Below are 22034 nucleotides of genomic sequence, written 5' to 3'. Positions count from 1 at the left end.
TGCGGCGCCTGCGACGCTTGTTAGCGCGCGAGGGCGCGGCGAAAACTGCCAAAATTAAACGCAGAACAAAACGTAATGCGCCGCGTCTAATGGCACGGGTGCGTATGCGAAGCTCGCCGTTTTTTCACGCAACGAGTACGGCCTGATTTAGATATAACCGTGCGAGAGAGCGCCGGGAAATATTTTCGGAACAGAGAGAACAATGCGTGTGTGGGCAAATATTTAATCAACGTTTACATCTTTCTTCCTCCCTTTTTCAAAAGTTTTAATCGCAATCAAACAGCAAATTAAAATAGAAAATATATATTTACGCAGAATAATATAAGGCAATAATTACTCTGTTGCAAGTATTACGATTCCATGAAAATAAAATCTTCAAGATGATTAAATGTCATTGAATCTCGTAATACTATAAATAGTAAATGAGATTTACGTGTTGGTTAAATATTGAGAGTCCACATATATAGTTTTGTCGAATCAAAAGGAGATACTTCTATTTGATTATGTAATTCTCGGTTTCTGTTTATTTTACAGTCGCAGAAATTTAGATTCTGTAATTTATAGGATCGGTGTAAAGTGCTTTCAGATAGGGAATTCTCAGCGGGTTATGTCCCCGTTATTTACGATCGTACGCGTCCGTCATTATTTATGTGGCTATAAATAAATTTAGAAACCTTCGATCGCGTTCATCTATCAACGGCTAACCTTTCACCACTTCTTGGCACCCACCTGTGTTATCCAAACCCAAGTGACATTAATCCGGCAGTCGCTTCTGGCTTTTTCCTCACGCAGTATGACAATGTCGGGTCCCTACGAGGCGCAGATCACCAAGTCACGAAGATCACGTGATGAGGATTCCGTACGGAAGACGCAACGCATTTAAGAGCGACGCGGCGCCATCGGACACTTAAACTTAATGCCTATGGACAGTGATCCGTTACCTACTCGATTCTCATTCTAAATGTACTTTTTTTATAACGCAACATGCAGCGAAGGAAAGAATTGTTAAATAAAAGGTTCCATAATAATATAAAAATAATATTAAAAAATATATAGTTGTCTACAAATGTCGCAACTTGTAGCAAATGCAATACTACACGAAAAAAAATTAATTACTATAGCTACATTTTAATTGTCCCTATATTACAGAAAATTTAGTTATCATGCCTCAATTTTAGTTATGATAGCTAATATTTTTAGTGTATGTTTCTAAAATGACAAACAGTATAAATGTGTGTGTTGAATTTATGTTTGACATTTCGATATTTTTAATCATGTTATCGATTATTATTTTTTTTAACTAATGACATTCTATCACCGATGAATGACTTATTGACACGATCGCGTTCATATGACGAATAACGAAACAGATCGGAGTCTGTGGTTAAATATGCATCTAATTACATTACTTCAAATTCATTCATCGAAACAATATGATCAATAAATCTTATTATAAATTGAGACAATTTAATAAAGATTCTTTTCCCGTAAAGGGATATAAATAATGTTTAATTCCTACTTTTTCAGAGAAAATGCTCGAAACTATACATCGACATTATAATCTCGTATTTAACTAACAATAAAATGAATGAAATTAAATTTGTGTAACATATCTATTCTTAAATTTTGGCTGCGTATCGAATTTCATTAAAGCCACGTGGAGCTCGCTCGAGTATGTCCTTTGAAGAATGAAAGATAACATGAAAAAAAATGCGAAAAGGATACAAGAAGGATGCGAATAGAAATTCCAAAACCTCAATGCTCGATGTGGTGTATGTGTATGTGTAACTAGATTGAATGAAATTTTTTGCGAGTAAATAGAGCCATAAATCACAACAAAAATAACTCGATGACAGATGGACAGTAGCTGAACGATTTGACACCTTGAGGTGCGATGTACGACACCTAAACAACTGAAAAGTGCGAAAAAAGTATCGGCATGTCTTTGTAGATTTTAACTACGTATTGAGTTTCGTCTAAAGTCGCACGCTCGAGCGTACTTTAAAAAAAGGATATATAGAAAGAGAAAAGATAGAAATAGAAAATCCGAAACGTCGAGGACAATCGAGGTTTCGCCAACAAGACCAGATGTTCTCCGAGCTCGACTTTTCTATTGGCACGAGAACCGAGATTATTGGTCATACTCCAGGACTCCGCGTGGATTATTTAGGTCAGGTTTTTTTTCAACATGCCATTGATAAATCGTGGACGTGCTATGTGAATCACAATTCAAATCTCCCAAATCATGATTTGAACTATTAATAGAATAGAGCGACTATTATTGGCTACCGAGCTACGTAATGTTGTCAGAATGCAGAAATTAGCTCAAATATTCAGAAGTTTAGTAGTTTTATGTACTATTATTCAGATATAAACTTTTATCAAATCTTCGAAACACAAAAAAATTAGAACACGTTTATTTTGAATAATTACTTTCAATTATTTCGTAAATTTAATTAATATAATAATTCTTTTCATACACTTGGTATATGATTATACTGTTATCTAAAAATATTACGTTTAGCAAAAATATTTTATTTTAATTTTGCGGTTTATTTAATAAAAATAAAAATATATACAACACGTGCTTCATATTTTAATAATAAAAAATAAAAAACGCTGCATAGAAACAATATCAATCATACGAATCACAACTGTTTAGTTTTAGTTATAAATGTTTAAATGTTTCTCTAACTCTTGACGAACAATAAAGGCAAACTCCAAAATTGTATTACACATCAAAATTGAATATATATATAAGACAGGATGTCCGATAATAATCGTATCTCGTGTAAGCGAATTAAATCATAGGAAATTCATCTACTAATTTTCATTATGATTTGTTTTGTATACCTATTATAGCCAGACAACAAAGAGAACATAAAGTACATACAAGAGTAAATAATTAAATATACGCAAAAAGAGTCAGAAAAACTATTAAGCTAAAACTATATAAAAAGAAGTTTATCTGTTGAGATATAAATTAACAGACTTTTCATATTAATTTAATCCTGCTAACTGTTTGATATTGTGATTAAAACTTGTACGCAAACTGAATATTCATCTAAATGCATTATCTCCACGATACTTTTTTCTCATTAACGGCAGATTCGCACATCATTACCCTCCATTTAATTATATCTTTTATTTCACAGATTTTATGTGTGGTTTATTTATCATGCAAAAGTCAGAATAATCTCCTGACGTTTGTCACGCCTGCATATTATCGTGATGTATATGTCGATTTATTAATTTTACTAGATCCAAAATTTATGACATAAACTTATAGAAGATATTAATTTAATTGCAGCTGTTAAATAAGCAAATATTTATAAACTTGAAATTAACGCTTCTTTACTCTCTTTATCATTGAAAAAACATTACGAAAAATTAAATTAATCTTCTGTTCTGTGTTGAGAAACGAAATGAATAAAATAAATCTATAAAACGCGCGAATAGTCAATCCGAATCTCTTTCGCATTGAATATACGGTCGGAATGATTTTTCTCCGGTCCGATACTCATTCGCAAAGGATCTACTAATCCATGCGATCCTGCGGAAAAGCGTACACTTTCTCCTCCCACCGATGTATTTGTTAAACAGTTGCGTAAGTACCTACAAACAGCGTCGTGATTGCGGTCACGTGGCGGCTCGCATCGCTCAAACGGAAAGTAAAACAGCGAGCGTACACGCCCCGGAGGGTGGTTTCTCTGAATGGCTGTTGATTGTAATCATCGGGTGTAAGTAATGCCCGCACGATGCCATTATACGCCGGCGTAAATTCGGCTCTGGAGTCGCTCCAAAGTACAGTCGCGTCGGGATGCGTAGACGTGCGTGCGTGCGTGCATGCGTACATACGTCCTACGTGTCGGTGAATCCCGAAAGCCTGGGTTTGCCGGGTCGCGTAGGAAAACACGGCGAAAATCTCTCTTTAAAACAAACGCCCGCGTTTCCACCCGCTCGCCCGCCTGGAAAATCGTTACACGAACAGTTTATTTAAACGACTGCACGTCCGTTTGTAAGAAATTAATGGCGGTGAATTCATGGAAAGAAATTGCTGCTAGACACCGCTAGAATTTCACGCGCGAAAAACCGCGGATATTCGGAGAGTGGATGTAGAAGATTTTTTTTAACTTATATTTTCAGATATTCAGACAGTTAAATCTTTCATTTAGTATCCTTCGCGCAAATGTGTTTTATATTATATATATATATAATAAAAATTTATATGTATGTATAAAATAAATTTTTTTGTTATATAATATATAATAAAATGAAGAAATTTTCTTTTAGTTACTTCGAATTATGTAGCAATCACATTTCATCTCGAGCGAAACTCGACATACATTACATAAGGTGTGCTCGTGTGCGACGCGAGACCGATTTCCTGGCAATAAAATTTCGTCGTTACGATCTTGCCACTTACCGTACTGGCTGCAATCAATCCTAATAAAACGTACATTTTCGTTACGGCGAGCGCGTATATCGCTATTCGTCGCTTTTTCTCTCTCGGTCTCCCGTCGACCGGGTGTGACCGTTGCTGTTTGAGAAGACAAATATCTAGAGCCAGCAAGGCAGATCGAACGTGTTTGCCGAGCAGAAACGCGCTGTCAAACTAGGTTTGTTTCTCGGTACACGAGAGAGAGAGAGCCCGATTCTAATTGCTCGTCGACGATGGTGTGTCTCGTCGCTCCTGAAGCGCCGTTCCGTAACTCCTTGACGCTTCTCGCCAAATTGAACGTGTATGCTCGCGCGGCAAATTGAGGAATTGAATATTCATACAGCACCGAACCCACTCTTAAGCACAAAGGTGAATTCAATTACGCATGATTGCCCGGCCTCTCCTCTCATTTCTCTCTTATACGAGACGCCCTCTCTCTCACTCACTCACCTCGCTCGTCTTCGCAGAGCAGTTAGGCCAATTTTACGCTTATTGGTACGTAAATACGGATCAAGCCGTGGAAGCCTCTCGCCTGTGAAAAGGTGTAGTTTCACACACGTCACACACCGCATATTCGACGACGAGCACTTTAAGGTCTATGTGTATTGACGTCAAAGCTATATATATAATACTGGTTCGATGGAATCAGTGAATTTCTTCCTGCGTGAGTAATCCGTCTACGTGTCCTCAGTCGATTGGAGGCTGCAAGATTCGAGATCGCGCAGGGATTCTGCGCTACACGCGCAAATTATATCAGAAAAACATGCACCTGATGAATAATACACATGTCCTTATAATAACGCTAAACTCGCTATATTTTTATCGATTTTCATTAAAATAATTAATTACCAATCAGAGAGAAAAAAATATTCATAAAATACTACTTCGAAATTATAAGCTGACAATTAAAAATAGATATAATGTCGAGATAATAGAGATAGTTTTAATGAACTTTACGTATACGATTGACGATGCTACTCGTCAATTCTTTCATTGCGAAAATCATGGGAGTGTCAACATCGTAGCGTCCTTTATGATCGTACAGCATACGAAGTCGTGATATATCTGATCCTCTTTCGAAACTCAATTTCGCACCGTTTTTCGGACAATGCGTGAGGCGAAACGATCTGCCCGTTATATTCTCTCCGACGAGCAGATCGGAAATAAATGGAGGGAGCCGCACCGCGCTCGTTAACGTACTAATAACTCATCAGTTTTACGACTACGAAGGTGACGGTCTCGGATTTTAGGGCGACATGCATCAGCGATTATCGCAGGTGTTATAACGATGAACGCGGGCTTGAATCCGTGTTCTCCTCTTCCGCCCCGAATTCCATCAGGATTGCCGGATGTGAGTTTGTTATTATATACGATGAAATATACGGCACAATGCGTTGTGTATATAGATAACGTTACCCTCTAATAGCGTTATTTCGTGCGTGTAAAAGTGCGATGACATAAGATTTCATTTCAAAATTATCTTGTCACTCTTAACTGAAGAAATATATGTTCCGGTACAGTAAGCTTAAATTATGTCAAAATAGACGTTTTCATTTCGAAAATGCAATATATGTATAATTCAATAAAATTCGTAATAAGTCAATCTCATGAAAAAATAATCATTTAAAAAAATATAAATTATAATAAAAAAATAGAAGCGCAGTTTCTATTTGATTAAAGCAAAGTAAAACGCGTATATACATTTTTTTCGTATATCTCACGACTTTGATGTTTGACTGAGCTTAACGAAAATTCACGTTCGATGCACCCTAGATGCGTGAACGCTTTAAATTTGTTATTTATCGGTCATTAGATTAGCGCCATAGTTCGAGTGACACACCTTTCGACTCTTGACCCCGTGATCGTAAAACTACGCGTCGCGGCGCGATTCTATTGACTCGAGACAGCCGGCGATTCGCTGGGGATCATCGGGCACTTCGATGTACGAGCGAGGATCGTAATACGAAATAAATTATAGCTGCATGCAATGCAGAGCGGCATAATGCGCCGACCGGGTTATAAGGCGCGCGCGCATACTTTTACTTCGTCGCTGTTACTTTGCATCGGTAACACGATCCGCGCGATGTTTAATGACGGCCGTGATTTCCATAAAATACTTTGCGGAGCGTGTCCGATGGGATACCTCCGTCGTATCCCTTCATCCTTTTCTCTCTTTTTCGCGAGACGAGAATTCTTTTTTTTTCTCGAGCGTGGTCTCGAAATTGCCGCGAGAGACGTAACCGGAATGGCGGTGTTAATGAGGCCGACGTGATATAATTATGGTCGAATAACACATCGGGAATCGTAATACGCGATTTGTAATTCGTGGCCGAGCCAATTGCGGCCGAAATTTGCATTTAATCCAACAGCGAATGCAATTTGCGACGAGCGTAATGTTGCAACTGTAATCGATACGACGGACTGATTGATATGGACGATGATCCACATCGCTGTTGCCAATTTATATACATTTTCGCTTTGGAAATATATAGCAGATCAATATTTATTTTATTCTCTCTAACTTATATAACAAAAATTTAACTACAATATATATTTTTTTTGTATTTCGGTTAAATAATAAATTATCATAATTTCGAGGCTTGTGATTGTGAAATCTGGCGTAGAGCGCAGTATTACCGGGAAAGCCTCTTAAATTTTAAGCGAAAGCCCGTGCCAAGAGGATGCGAAGCGGTATATTGCCTGCCAACGTTTAAAGCGGGAATTAAAACTTGCGGAAATCCGGCGGATTTGCGCGGAAAAATGTACACGCATATCTAAACAACAGAGCTACCCCGCCGTAAACGAAATGAGACGTATAAAATCTCGTGCACGATATACGCCCCCTTGGCTCAAGTTATTTCGATAATAATCATTTTTGCACCCGCTAACTTTATAGTTATCACGCGTAGCGCATTACTGCGTTCGAGACTTATTGCCGTGTGATTCCTGCATTTTTCTCCGGTCACTTTATATTCGCGGTAAATTTCACTGCACGTTGCCACTCACGCGATCTGATGAGAAACCGACTCTCTCTCTCTCTCTCTCTTCTCTCTCTCTCTCTCTCTCTCTCTCTCTCTCTATATATATATATATATATATATATATATATGTACCGAGATATTACAATCTTCGGCAGCGATTTTTGCGAAACAATGCGATTTTCAAAACAATCTCATCGTGTACCGATGTACGAAAAATACGCGCAATAATAAAATGAACAGTTACACACGATAGATACGAGAGTTGAACGGATGGAAAAGAATCGCCGGACAAAATAAGACATAACGTTAAGCGCTACGTGCCTTTACGGAGCTCGCAATGCGGAAATTTGAATCACGGTAGCGATTGAGATTAATCGCGTGCCTATTTCGAAGTGCTAACAATAATGTCGAAGTAGCTAGAAGTAGTAATGGGATGATGAAGATATATGAAAGATTAGTCACGGTAAATCTATCAACGTGTGGCACGTTGTGTACTCTTATACTTTAAGAGAATAGAATTTGTCGTAAATTAATATACGAGTACGGTGTTTCTACACCCACGTGTTTTCTTTAAAAACCAATATTCGTATATTAATTTACATAATAATAATCCAATCCAGCGACAGAGAACAAGTCGGGAATCATATAAAAGAAAAAGTATACGCGGTAGTTTTCGGTAACGTATTATTTTAGAGATAAATATATGCTTTATAATATCGAAAGAGAGAGAAAGAGGAAGGAGGGACAATCATACCAGTTCTTGAGAATAAAATCGGAGCAATTTTTATAATGATATAAGCGAAGTGCTTTTTGTAAGATATGATCGTTTCAATATACCGTCAATTATTATGTCGATGCATAAATATGATGAATAAAGTGCAAAGATAAGTTTGAGACATGTATAAACACGACAATCATGTAACGAGAGAAAATACAGGACATATATATTTCATGCGAGCATGAAACATCAGGTCGACGTAACATTTAGTGTAAAGAGAACGAATGTAAATGATACTAATATCTACAGGTATATCGTACTTTAATTGCGATTTTAGACCGATTGATATACAGGTAGATGGTGTTTTATCTTAATGCGAACGAATTGCTACATAATGACGTCTTTTCTTTGATCTAATTGTAAAAGTAAACTGGTCGTGATACTGTTATTTGCAGAATATATTTTTTTAAAAAGAAAAAAGTTTAACAGAATATTAAATTTAATTTTACAGAAATTATTAAGATATAACATGTCAAGTAAAAATTTTAAAACTAAGCATTATGCAATTTCGAATAAATAAGCTATGATACAATTGCACAAACATTATTGAGCACGATATATAAAATTAAGTAATGAACATAATTAATAATACAATTGAAAAGGGATAAATTTTTATAGCAGATATTTTGTTAAACTTTTTTCTTTTCAAAAAAATATATTTTGGAAATAATTATATCATTATATGTCAATTCGTTTGCATTAAGATTGAACACCATTTATATCAATCGACCTAAAATCGCAATTAAGATACGCTCATCTACGAGGGAAGTCGATAGGCATTCCCGAGTCGCCCTGACGAAATAAAAGCGAAAGAATGAAAGTCAGAGCTTGAACACTTCTCGCAGAAATGCGTGGCATTTTCTCGTCGCGGACGAATTTCTATTACAACAGCGAGATGGAAGGAGGAAGGAGGGCAGAGAGAAAGAGAGACGGAGAAAAAGAGCTCGGATAGTGTTTTGTTTTGTCCGGCGTGTAGGTGGACATCATGATGACAGGGTAGAACATAAACGTGGGGCTCCCGAGGGAGTTACGGGACATAAAATCCTGCGTATCTCCCTTCTACACTGGCGTCTAGATGTCGGGACTTGCCACGACTTCCTATATAAAACATACCCCGCATCCTTGGCCCTTCAGAGCCCTTGCTCATCAACGGTGACAGCTGATCCTCCCTTTAGACGAATTTGTCCTACGATCGAGGAGCCAGATTGAATCGTCTCCTTCCTTCGTTGATCCCCGTAAAGGTGAAGGAATCATCGCTCATTGTTATTTGCGAGAAAAATATGTGCCAACATTGGCGTAAAATTAATATCAGACACGTCGGGAATAATTTTTTTATTTGAATATCAATATCTAAACGTCGACATCATCAAGTATTTTGAAAAAAAATGTTTAATGATTCTTCGTATAATACAAAAATTATATAATTATTCTATATATTTTTTATATGTATTACATATATAAAAATATAATATATTTATATATGTAATTATGATTTTATTATACCTACTTTATATAATTATGATATTATATGAACCTCAACGAGTTTTTAATGTAAGTAAAATGGCATTCTGATATATATAATCACATTTATTTCTATCTACATATTTTTAAGAGAGAAAGAGTTAGTTTACTTGAAAATATGGTAGCTCTGATATCTCAGTTTTACTTTCCCTCTTAAGAGAATAAAAATTTTTCGCAAGTAGGTATAGATAGATATTTAATGATGTGCAACGCATGATCGCGATAGCATAATATCAAGGCGCAGGGGTCAGGTCCCTTTAAACAATAATCTACCTTGATTTTTGCGTTTGATCATTTTTCACTCACGGGTGGATGAATGAGTTTCGCCCGCCTTATGTTCACCGAGTCGCGCGCGGTAATGACTTTGTTTATCACGTCATAAGGCGTCCAGGTGAAATATTGCATCGGATTGGCGCCCGACACTCGCCGGGCTTAATTGCCACTCCATCGTCGTTTCCAAACGACTTTACGCAATAACAATCATCGTAGCACTCTCGCGCTCGCTCACACAGATGTACATGCAACGCACACTAACGCACACTAACGCACACTAACGCGGTTGGCCGCACGCACCAGTAATGTTTGCGGTATACGGACCGATTCCGTATACCTGCTCCTCCAGACGGCAAGTTCATCGGCAAATTGAGCTGACTCACGTCTTCCCGTTACGCCATGTAAATGTGTGCACACTCGGATGGTGTAATCTTTTTCTTTCTAAAGGGTGTCGCAGCCATGAATCAGAAGCATGGAACGTTTATCCTCGAGTTTCGGTCGATGATGAAAATTATTACCAAATTGCACGATTGGAAAGATCATATAGGTATATGAGAATTTATATAAAAATATATAATTGTATAGATACATCTTGACAATAATATCGTAACACTACTCGACTCATTTTTTAATCTGAGTTTTTTTATAACTTTTTATTCTTAACAGTTAACAGCGTTAAAAAATATAAATTAATGCTAAATTAAAGGAACTGCACGCTTCCGAAAATATTTTAACGTAGAATTCCAATGAAAGAAAAAATAAAGAAAGAAGACCAGAAGAGCACGCGCTGTGAATTCGACCACGTGTGCCTATAGTTACTCATGCACGTACATATATGCATGTATGCAAATGTCCCTTGTCTAATTGTTATGCAAGATCTACGATAGATCTATGCTAATGGAAATCGTGAATGCATCCACGAGGATCCTAATCGAGTGCCGATAATCTCCCCGCGGGATCGCGAAATTAAAATACGCGCGCACAGGTGGGCATCGCGTGTAAGCTGCTGGCCCGAAATTTGCGTGACGTCATCTTGCGTGGAGGACCACACGGTGTTTCCGGAATTTTTTCCTAAGATAATGTATCAAAAGTGAAAATGAGAAGTAAAAGGGGGGACGCGATGTGTAGATAATTCGAATAGCTCGATAAATTTGTACGATTCTATTTTATTATTGACCAACAAGAAAATTCAGAATATAAAATTATTTACATATCAAATAATATAGCTTTCTATATACGATATATATAAAATAACTTAAATATATATAAAATAATCAATTTTAATAATAATGATTTTTATAGAAATAGTATATCGTTATACAATTATTAATTTTCTTCATTCATATTATATCAGATTATTATCTTTATAATCTTTTTCCCGCGTAAAAAAAGAGAGAAAAATTAATTCCCTTTTTTTTCAATATTTTAAGTGCTAGAATTGTGTCGTCCAATCAAATCAAGAGTCATCCAATCATTTTGACAATTACAGGAAACAATTATATGATGAATTATATTACGTCGGGGTATAACGCAGAAACTGCTCTACCTGTTTCGAAAAATGTCGAATCACATACGAAATAATAAATCCGGTAAACGACGTAAATCCTGAAGCGTATTAATGTAAATTCATGCAAGCGGGTCCTAATCGCCTTCGGGTACACCTGCGTGCACCATATGGTGTTTTCTATTCCAGGACCACGATATATACAAATAGAATATACTGGGCGCCCCGGCCTCGACCCCACCGTAGGTGAATTTGGAAGCGACTCCCGACCCTCAACCCTAATCATTGTAGCGCTACGGCTAGACGGATTACGAGCTATTATCATTCCGAAGTCGAGGGGAGTTCGCCGCGTGGTCAGGAAAAACGCGAGCATATGTTTAATAAGTTCGTATGGCGTTTCTTTTGGCCCTTTCGGGAGAGAGTTAACCACGTTGACACATGATAATTAACTCCAAGTAAGAGTTAACTGCAAATAAAAGTAATGAGAATAAAGCTTATTTCGGAAATTAATGTCATTATAGTTAATATTGAGAATTAAATAAGAGATATAAATTCGATAAAAGATTTAATATAAAATCTACGTTAATAAGAATTTCAGCTATTCTAAAAAAAATGTTTTACTAACTCTTCAGAAAATTATAATTATATTGAAGGGAAAGCGGAGAAATAATGTAAAATTCATATCTTTTTCATCAAAAAAAAATTTCTTTTTTCCTTCTTGTTTAATAAAGTTTTTTTTCCTGGAAGAAAAGAATATAATAAAAAAGGAGAAATGGTCTCAGTGCTGCGTCAAGGTTTTAGAACATATTATAGACGGCAACAGTTTATTAACGCACATGTGGGTTTAGTCTCGGACCTGTCTCCAGTTCAAGTCACCGACTAAGCTGGTAAGGTAGCTACTGGTTTCCCGCTTGGCTGATCCTGTTCATGGTGCTAGAGAATAAAATAACCGAATAAAAGTTTCTCTGACCAGAACGAAAAGGGAGTCGAAAAGGAAGGTAAGAAAGCGACCAGATTCCGGTTGCTGGAGGCGGATTGTAATTTCTATTTTGACCGTGATGTTGCACGATCTCTCCGTGAAAAAGATTAAACCGATGTTGCACGATCTCTCCGAGAAAAAGATTGAACCGATGTTAATTTAATCATAAAATATTCTCTATACAATATTTAAGATTTTAAATAAGTATTTAATCTACTTTTTTGTGATGTATCAAGAATTATTAAATATTAATGTTAAATAATAGTTATTATGTATTTAACATTAAAAATTTTAAATAAACATAGATAAAAAGATATATATACATGTATAAGCGATAAATATCTGTGTTATATCTTTCAATCATAAGTCTTGTGCAATTGTGTATATTTAAAACTTTTGATTTTACACTAAGACTATCTCTTTTGATTTAATTTTCAAAAAATATAAAAAGAATCAAAAAGAAATCTTTATAAAATATAAAAATAAAATATTGCTTTTTATTGTATATATAGATTACAGATGTACGCAATATACAAATCTCATGATATTGATATAAAGGTTAATACGAGAAGGTGTTCCCAAACGGAGTCTTTAAAAATTCTGATCGTTAACCTCGTGATAAATAACGAAAGTTCGAGTATATCTTTCGAAAGATCAGGTTGGGATAATGAGAGGCAGGGGCTGAGCCGCAGGTGTGGGATGGGGACCTGCTACCGGGTTTACGCGCATCATTGGCGTAGCTATCGAAAAATCTCGATCGGTCCACGACAACATCTTTGTGCATCAATATTTATAACATCTCAAAAAAAAGAACTAAATATAATCTAAGTGTGACGTAATATTTATCTCAAAAAACATTTCTGCAGAATTGAATAATATAACATAGTCTTTAAAAATATAGATTTCAATTGAAGAAATAGGATATTAGAAATCCATCGAAATATATTCCATATGTCGCAAGAGATTGAAAATCTGTAAAATCATGCACTGCTACTATAATGCATAGTATATTCAACACGACTGCTTTATTCCGGCAATTTACCTCCTCGACTACCAGAATGATTCATTTAGACCCGAATCACAATTTCCAGCGGAATCGTTCGTGGCATTCGAATAAATTTTCCCGGAGTCAGTCGGCCGCCCTTACTTCCTCTTTTGTCATGGAGATAAATTTCCAGAATCGACGACGTTCGAGGCAGCGTCGGGGGAAATCGTACTGGCTAATTGCAGACGACTTTTATGCCGTCTCGAGAAGCCTCTTTTCTCTCTCGTGTGGACCGCATTCCACGCACGAGTATACGCACACGCTCGAGGGAAAATCTTGAACACGCGCGGCCGAGAGCTGACGGAATGTAATTTCGTTCTGGGTGAAATTCTGCCAAGGAAGACGCGACCCACCTCTTATTGGCCCTTATGCTGGACCGGATGGTGGCTGCGGCATCTATAAAACTCATCCGACCATTATTGTATGTCCTGCCACCTATCCGTGTCCAAATGTCGTACGGAGATATAGAAGGGAATCATGGTTCCTTTTATAACAAGGACCGCAAGAAAGACACAGAAAGACGACGGAAGGACGATATTTCTCGTCGGGCTATTCGAAAAATATTGCGGGGACTGGAAGAAATATTATCTGAGAGTTTATTAAATATTGAGAGTTTATGAATTTTTCGAAAGCACTGCTTGTATACGCACATGAAAATACACATGTGATTTTCAGAGAGAGAAAGAGAAAGTCTTCTATACTACACGGAAAAAATATTAGCCACCATAGTTAAATTTTAGTTGTCCCTATATATTACATCTGAAATTTAATTATTATGCCTAAATTTTGGCTGTGATAACTAATATTTCTTAGCTATAATTTAACGAAGAATTCTCATTTAACTATAGTTAAAAAATATTAGCTTTCATAGCTAAAATTTAGGTTTGATAACTAATTTTCCAGTGTAATATAGAAACGTTAAAGTTATGGTAGCTACATTTTCCGTTTATATTTCACTTTGTTATATATATATATTTTTATTGTATAAGAAGAGAATGTTATTTATCAGAATCCTAAAAATATATTTGATTTTTATGTAGCTAATTCAATACGAAAAATCTCGAAAATCGTTATGTTATATCGCGTAACGCATAAAGCGATTTCTGTGGTAAATCAAGAGCGACGAAGCTCGGCGACCTTTTAAACTTCGCCCACGGAAACAGTATTTGTTCAACGGGAGGTGCTACCGTCTGCTCGTTTCATCAGCACGCCCGCGATGACGGCCGATGATGACTTTGATTCGCAAACACGGCTCCCAATTATACGGGGATGGTATCCGTACGGTAGCTGACCGTGCATTAGCTGCACCAACAATGCATTATTCAGTGTATACACGTTGCGTTGACGTATTTGCCTGTTTCGTAATATGATTGCTGCGATATTATTCGATGCGCGCGGTTCAACGTACCCTGGACATCGGTTCGAATTTTGCGAGCTGTCACTGACAAATTAATCCGGCCTTCTCATCGTTTATTCGCGCGCGCATAATCCGTTCCGCGATTGAATGGAAAAGAAGCGGAAGAGTAAATAATTTTTGTTGCTGCGCCAGTAACGCACGCGCATCTTGTATATATTTTTCTATGGATATGCGCTGGATTTTAATTCTGAAAACTTTTTTTAGAAGGCAGAACAACGCCCTTTCTCCCTATTATTATTCGTCAAACGTAATTAGTTTGCGGTTTTCATATTTAAAACGATTGTAAAATTGATCGCATGTTTCATCAAAGATGGATATAATAACAGAATACAGCAATTAAAATGTATAAAAATAATGGACAAGACACATATATAACATATACATGTATATATAATGAAATAAAGATTACTTAACTGGAACATCCATAATTGAGTTAAAAAAAGTATGAGAATATTTAAATTCATTAAAATTTGAAACATTCATTGTCAATCAGAAATTCAAAATTTACTGATATTAATAGCAAATTAAAATTTTGGTATATTAATTATTATGTTACAAAAAGATTCCAATCAATTTATTTGATATAATTATCGCAAATTTATTTGAGAATATGTATATTGTATATGTGTGTGTAATGTGTATAAAATAAAAATTAGTTTAGCACTCACCGGTACGATGCACAATAATTGTAGTGCACAGCAGTCGATCTGTAACATACAAATATATATTCAAATTATAAAATAATATCCAAATAAAATAAAATAACATTTCAAAAAGTAATTATTATAATTGAATTTTTCGTCCTTTAAATAAAAATTATTATGTAATTGTCAGAAAAAGTTTTTAAATAATTAGACTTATAAATATGATAAATAAAAATTTAATTTTTTCTCTCTTTTTACTTATATAAATAATTTAAATGATTACAGATTTTAAACACTGTTTTGCAATATTTTATCTACAAAAAATATTAATTATTATAAATATTTTGTTATATGTATAAATAATTTAAATATTTGAAAATAAAATTTCACAATGCATATAATATTTCATACATACATTTTATTATACAAAACATAGTTTTCTATCGCGAAGACGAAGAAACGCGATTAATCTCGTGCATAAAAAAAATACACACAAAATTAAATTAAATAATCATAAATAATGCTCACTCTCTCGAGCTTCCTTCTCCTCTCTTGTTCTCCTTTGTTGTTCCTTCATGGCACTCACTCGCGAAAACATTGATAATCACGGTCGCGTATTAATTAGTGAAACACATCATAAAAATATATGACAATTGCGCGACACTTTGCACGGCATTTCCAATGTTAATGGTACGTAACACATATTATATGTGTAGTATTACTATGGGAAAACAACACGAAAACGATCGCATATATTTATGATTTATTCGACACTGAAAATTATGCAACTTGACGCGCTACTCATCGTGGCGAAGCTATCACTGCTAACGAATAGTAAACTCGCAATTTTATCATCTCGCATTATAATCTAAATGAATAAATCTACAAGTTAAAATTGAAGGTAAATATCCGCGGAATGTAATATCCGAAAATATTTCGTCGCTTTTTCGTATACACGCGATAAATTCTGATCAAATAAATAAAACGAAATCCGCACTTTAATAGATTTTATACGTACAAGAATTTAATTTTTGCTACACAGTTGACAATTATTAAAATGTCGTTAAATACATTCGTATAAATTAATTAACTAAATGTATCGCGAAAAACTATTCGACTTCATTCTTTCTGCAGCGACAATACTTTAACCGAGAAATTCGAAAATAATACCGACTGCTTTATATGAACACACTAATTAAATTGACAATAATTAAATAATCACTAAATACACATAATCACTGAATAATCGTGCACTCGCGCGCGTAACAAATAGGATTAGAAATCTCCTAACTTATATTTTTCTAATCTTTGATTCTTACTATTATCACTACTTAATTACCTTCATAACTCGATGTAACATTAGCACAATTAGCAGGTTGGCCAAAATCAAGTATTCATGCCTACGAGTGTCTTGAATACTTTCATGTTGGCCATCCCTGCTAGTTAACCACTGTGCGCAGTATCGGAATAAAGATATATTTTCACATTCCTCGGTCAAAACGTTGTCGAAAGAGTTGACGAATAGTTTTCCGATACATTTAATTAGTAGATTCAATCGTATTTAACAATGTACTTTGATAATTGTTAATCGCGCAGTAAAAATTCGATGTCTGCATCGGTTTGTATTGTGTGTATGTGTGAGAGAAAGAGAGAGAACGCGCGCTGTTTTTACGTGATTAATTCGATCAAAATCTATTGCGAATAGTTGGCGAAGCAATGCAATATTTCCGGATATTACATTCCGCGAATATTTCCTTTTCGTACTTCAACTCGTAGATTCATTTATTTATATATATAAATGTGAGATTATGTATGTAATTATTTCAATACATGCGAGCGAGGTTACTTACGTCCTAGCGCCAACGGAAGACACGACGAAATGACCGAGGAACGGCGCAATAAGTGCTGTGACGTGCGAACTTAGTTGCGAGTATATCGATTAGTTGCGAGTATCGATTATTCGCAAGTATCGAGCGAGTGACACGCGCAGCGCTAAAGCCCGTATCAGATTAGATTGAAAATTGAAGATTAAAAAGATTGGAATTTAACTAATTAGAATAAAAGGAATTAAAATTTCTTTGGCTTGAGTGTGTGTGTGTGTGTGTGTGTGTGTGTGTGTGTGTTTAAACAATCTTTAATCTCAATCTTCAATGCGTAATGTACGGGCTTAAAGTAGAGATGGCACATCTATATCTATGTAACATATCTATGATTGGTAGTTGGTGGTGCAATCCTAGGGGTTGGCAGGTGTTGATTGCAATCGCACTTTCCCGCGTCTTTCTTCGCCATTTTACCGCGCATATTTCTTATCGCGTACACATGCAGGACGCATCGCGTGTAATTAATATCGGGAGTGCCGCACAGTGCCGCGCCAATGTTATATTTGTTATTAATGAATGCGCAATCGTGTACCTCTAACCGTATCTAACTGTATTTTCGCGAGTGAGTGCCATGAAAAAGCAGCAGCAAAGGACGAACGAAGAAAGACCCGGAGATGCATCTAAAAACGGAGCAATCCATTAGTGAGTAATTTAATATTTGTTTCATTTCATTTATATTATTAATATTTGTTACTTGTAAGCTTGAAGAAATCGCTCGATTATTTTTTCTTTCGTGATGAGCCATTTTTATATTATATCATATTAAACACATTATTACGTAAATATATGTGTGTGTATGTATAATGTAATATATGTATTTCAGATTATTCGATACATAATGCAGAACGCGTTGCGTATAATTAATATCGGGAGTGACGTACAATGTCGCGCGAATGTTATATTTATTATTCATTAATGCGTAATCGTAGTTAACCGTGTTTTCGCGAGTGAGTGCCATGAAGAAGCAGCAAAGGATGAACGAAAGAGGAGGAAAGGACCCGGAGAGATAATCGGGCAACGGCGGAGCATCGTGTAAAGTAAGTTTAGCATTACACAAATATATAATGTGATAGATAAAAACATAATATATATAAAATATATATTCTAAATTTTAACAAACATTCTAGATTTTCATTTGAAATTTGTAGAATATTTACATTCAAAAATATATATAATATAATACTAAATATATATTCTTATGTACACATATAACAGATTTATATAATATAAAATAGTATGAAATATTTCAATTTTTGTTTAATTTATTCAAAATTAATATTTAGAAAAATATATTTAGATAACTTTTTTTTATAAAAATTAGATTTTTATTACATTTTATAAAAGTTTTTATTTTAAATTTAATAATTATTTTTTGCCTAAAATAATTATTTTTTAAAATATTCAAATATTCGTTGTTTTGAACATTACTAATTGAATATCTTTAATATAAATTAAATAATACACAATATAAATATATTTATAAAATACCTAATGTGTTGTGCCATTCAACTCTGCCGTTGTGCGTCGAATCAATATGTTAAATTGTTTTTTATTTTTCATATTAAAATAATTTGAGAAAGTTATATTTAATAAATCGATTAAATCTTTTTCTGACTTTTTGAGACTATTAACATGTAAAAATTCAAAATTATTGCTTATTGTTAGTATTAAATTGCTTAGTATTAACAAATTTAAAAAATTAAAAATTAAGAATTAAAAAAAAGTAAATTGAGTATTAAAAACGTTAAAATATTTAAATATATTTATTTATGTACATTAATTTTGTTTTATATTGAATGCTTTATTTCAATGTGAAATTCTGTATATTGTGAAATTCTATCATTAATGCTTGCAGTATCTCCAACGCGATTCGCATTCCATGGTATGCGGTATGCATTCAACTTTTAATAGATCCAAAGAATTGTGAGGCATTTCGCACGTATTTAATCCGTGACTGTTGTGCCAATATTGGCTATTGTACTGTTTATGTGCCATTTAACTATTCCTTGCTGAACTTCCGCGTACCTGTCTTGATTGACGTTGCAGATGAGCGCGTCTTCAGTATTATCACGTACGACATGATATACTGCTTGCATCGAGCAATTGAATAACTTCGATTACAATTAATTAAGACATTATGATTATGTAAATATTTTTTTTTATTTCGATGAAAATTATAATAATATCTTAAACAGTAAATATCTGACATTACAAGTATGAAAGTATAAGAAAATACAATTTTGACAAACATTTAATCGCGAACATTAATCACGTTCATAATCAATGTCAGTATATAGTGTAAAATAAAAAAAATGTAATTAATGAATATAAATGAAAAAAATCTTTAATTCTCTGAATCATTTTAATTCTTTGAAATTTTTAATTCTTAATTTAATGTTTAATTTCTTGAATCTTTATATTTACAAAAAACATATTAACGATAATTAAAACAAATATAACAAGAAAATAAAATGCGAATAAATCAGAGTAAATAAAAAATAGATTTTACGACTAATTTCACATTAGAATGTAACGATCGTTTCGGTATTGAGCTGACAAATCTGAAATGGGATGGAAAAAAAAATTTGTTCTATCTATGTAAAGGGGATTCCGCACGAAATCGTCGAGCACGCGATCTGTAATAAAAACCGTGAAAACCGGACGCTTCCACGCGTCGTGAATTCCGACGAAAATTGACGCTGATGCAAGTAAACAAATGCGCAATCATTATACAAAAATATTCGGCCAAACTGCCGCGCGCACACACACGTGACTACCAGCTAAATATTTACGTAGCTGAGTGCTGGCGTTGGTAATAACAAAGGAAAATAGGTGAAATGCAAACACAATGCACCGCATGCGGCACGCTACCGACAACGGCGCGCCTTTTCAACGGTGCGACTCATCCTATCCTATTGTGCTTAATAAAAATACTTAATACTTAATACTACATAATACTTGATAAGTTTTCAACCGTGATTAATGCTCTTTCTAATGTTAACCAAAGGGTTTGTAGGAAAGCCGCTTTAGCATGAATATCAAAGCGTGCAAATAAGAGCATTTTCTTGAAAGATTTGATGAGTATTATTTTTGTTACCACGTTTATTATAATTCAATTTCAAACAAGAAAAACATATAGCAAGCAGATAAGAACCCGATCGGACGATTTATGATTTTTTCAGCCGACAAATTATTAATGTACAGTTGTAAATATTAAATTTGCCAAGGAGGAACGTAGTCCGCGTCTTATCACGTCACGCGTTTCGAAAATGCAGTTCCAACATGCAACCGCCGCCGCCGTCGCGCTCCCGAGGCGGTTGTACCTCGCTCGATTTAAATTAATAAAGCTAATCAGGCTAATCTATTGACCGGGCGAGGCCGCGCCGCCATTGTTGATGGTCCGCTCGAAATATGCAAATGAGCGGGGGATGAAAGCGGATGGGTACATCAGCCGCGCGCGTCATCACTCAGGTACCCGTTCCTCGCCGTTATGGCTCGTTTCCCTGTGTATGTGGGTACGCCTGTGATAATGAAAATACCGGACTGCCAGTACAGTCGGGAAAGAGGATGGGGTCCAACCGGGGCGATCATTACAGTCATCAGCGAGATGACCGGCTCGATAGTCGATCAATTAAATGACCCTGCTGGTCTCTCTCGCTCTCCCTTTCTCTGTCATTCTCTCTCTCTCTCTCTCTCTCTCTCTCTCTCTCTCTTTGCGAGGCCCAAAATCGATGCTGCGCAAACGAGACGCCTCCGGCGTGTCGGAAAGAGTACGCACCCCGACGACGAGCGATAAAATTATTTTAGAAAATTACCGGTGATGACGACGATGAGAAACGGGAATCGAGTTAGGTAATATTTAATGAGCGTGTGTTTTCGAGTGGCTGACGTTGCCGATCGCATATACCTTCCGCGCAAAATTGTTCGCGGATCTCGTTACGCGGAAAGCTAACGCAACGATAAGTTTGTTACATCGCGTTTAGCTCTGGCCGCTGTACGCAAAGAGGCACCTAACCGACTGGTCTGCGTTACATATCGTTGGTAAATGGAATTTCGCGGATAATTACAGCGGCAACTGCGGTAAGGGTCGAAATAAAGTTCGGTTAGCCGGCGTTCATTGCGGAATCGCGAACGCGGAATTGTATATGGACACGGAATTTCAGTTTTCCGCGAACGATTATAAGAGGCGTGGCTTGTCACTAAACATTTTACGATGCAATAATACCAAGAGATAATAGTTCTATTATGCATTGTTCCGTGAAATATCAACGTATCGCGATCTCTCCAATGCGCATTCACCAGATTCGAAAATAAGAATCAAATTTTACGATTTAAGGTATTAAGAGGTTCGAACAATTATGTAAGCCCTTTTTTTTTTCTCGTAAAAGTTCTGCGAACAATTTCTCCTACGAAAACGAAGAGGAAGAGGAAATATTTTTTGCGCAAATTATTTCACTCCCGACCGGTAATTCAAAGTCATTTCACTTGCCTATAAAAAGAAGCAATAAAAAGCCAGCCGCAAATAGTCATTCCTTTTTATGAAAGTTATTTTTGCGTTACGCATCTTAAAG

The 22034-nt window shown here is 35.5% G+C and overlaps 1 protein-coding gene and 1 long non-coding RNA gene across 7 annotated transcripts in view; one reads left to right on the top strand and one right to left on the bottom strand.

The window, feature by feature from the left end:
• Window positions 1–17487, bottom strand: part of LOC114945327 (uncharacterized) — a 67196-nt gene extending 49709 nt beyond the window's left edge. Inside the window, exons 1-3 of one of the 5 annotated variants that reach the window (XM_029321479.2) lie at window positions 17434–17487; window positions 16112–16465; window positions 15608–15646 (exon numbers count right to left, since the gene is read on the bottom strand). The gene's annotated coding sequence lies outside the window, so the exon portion shown is untranslated. The remainder of the gene's footprint in view (window positions 1–15607; window positions 15647–16111; window positions 16466–17433) is intronic. The other 4 variants (XM_029321483.2, XM_029321482.2, XM_029321480.2 and 1 more) reach the window with 4 other exon arrangements.
• A 394-nt stretch (window positions 17488–17881) lies between these two features.
• Window positions 17882–22034, top strand: part of LOC114945185 (uncharacterized) — a 271211-nt gene continuing 267058 nt past the window's right edge. For both annotated transcript variants that reach the window (XR_003822359.2, XR_014924587.1), the window contains exons 1-2: window positions 17882–18105; window positions 18287–18500. This is a non-coding gene — a long non-coding RNA (uncharacterized LOC114945185). The remainder of the gene's footprint in view (window positions 18106–18286; window positions 18501–22034) is intronic.

The sequence above is a fragment of the Nylanderia fulva genome, unplaced genomic scaffold (assembly GCF_048542155.1).
Source record: "Nylanderia fulva isolate GAGA-0341 unplaced genomic scaffold, ASM4854215v1 Scaffold2, whole genome shotgun sequence".
Taxonomy (NCBI): Eukaryota; Metazoa; Arthropoda; class Insecta; order Hymenoptera; family Formicidae; genus Nylanderia; species Nylanderia fulva.
Note: the sequence above shows the minus strand (reverse complement) of the source record. Positions and strands in the feature narration are given on the sequence as shown.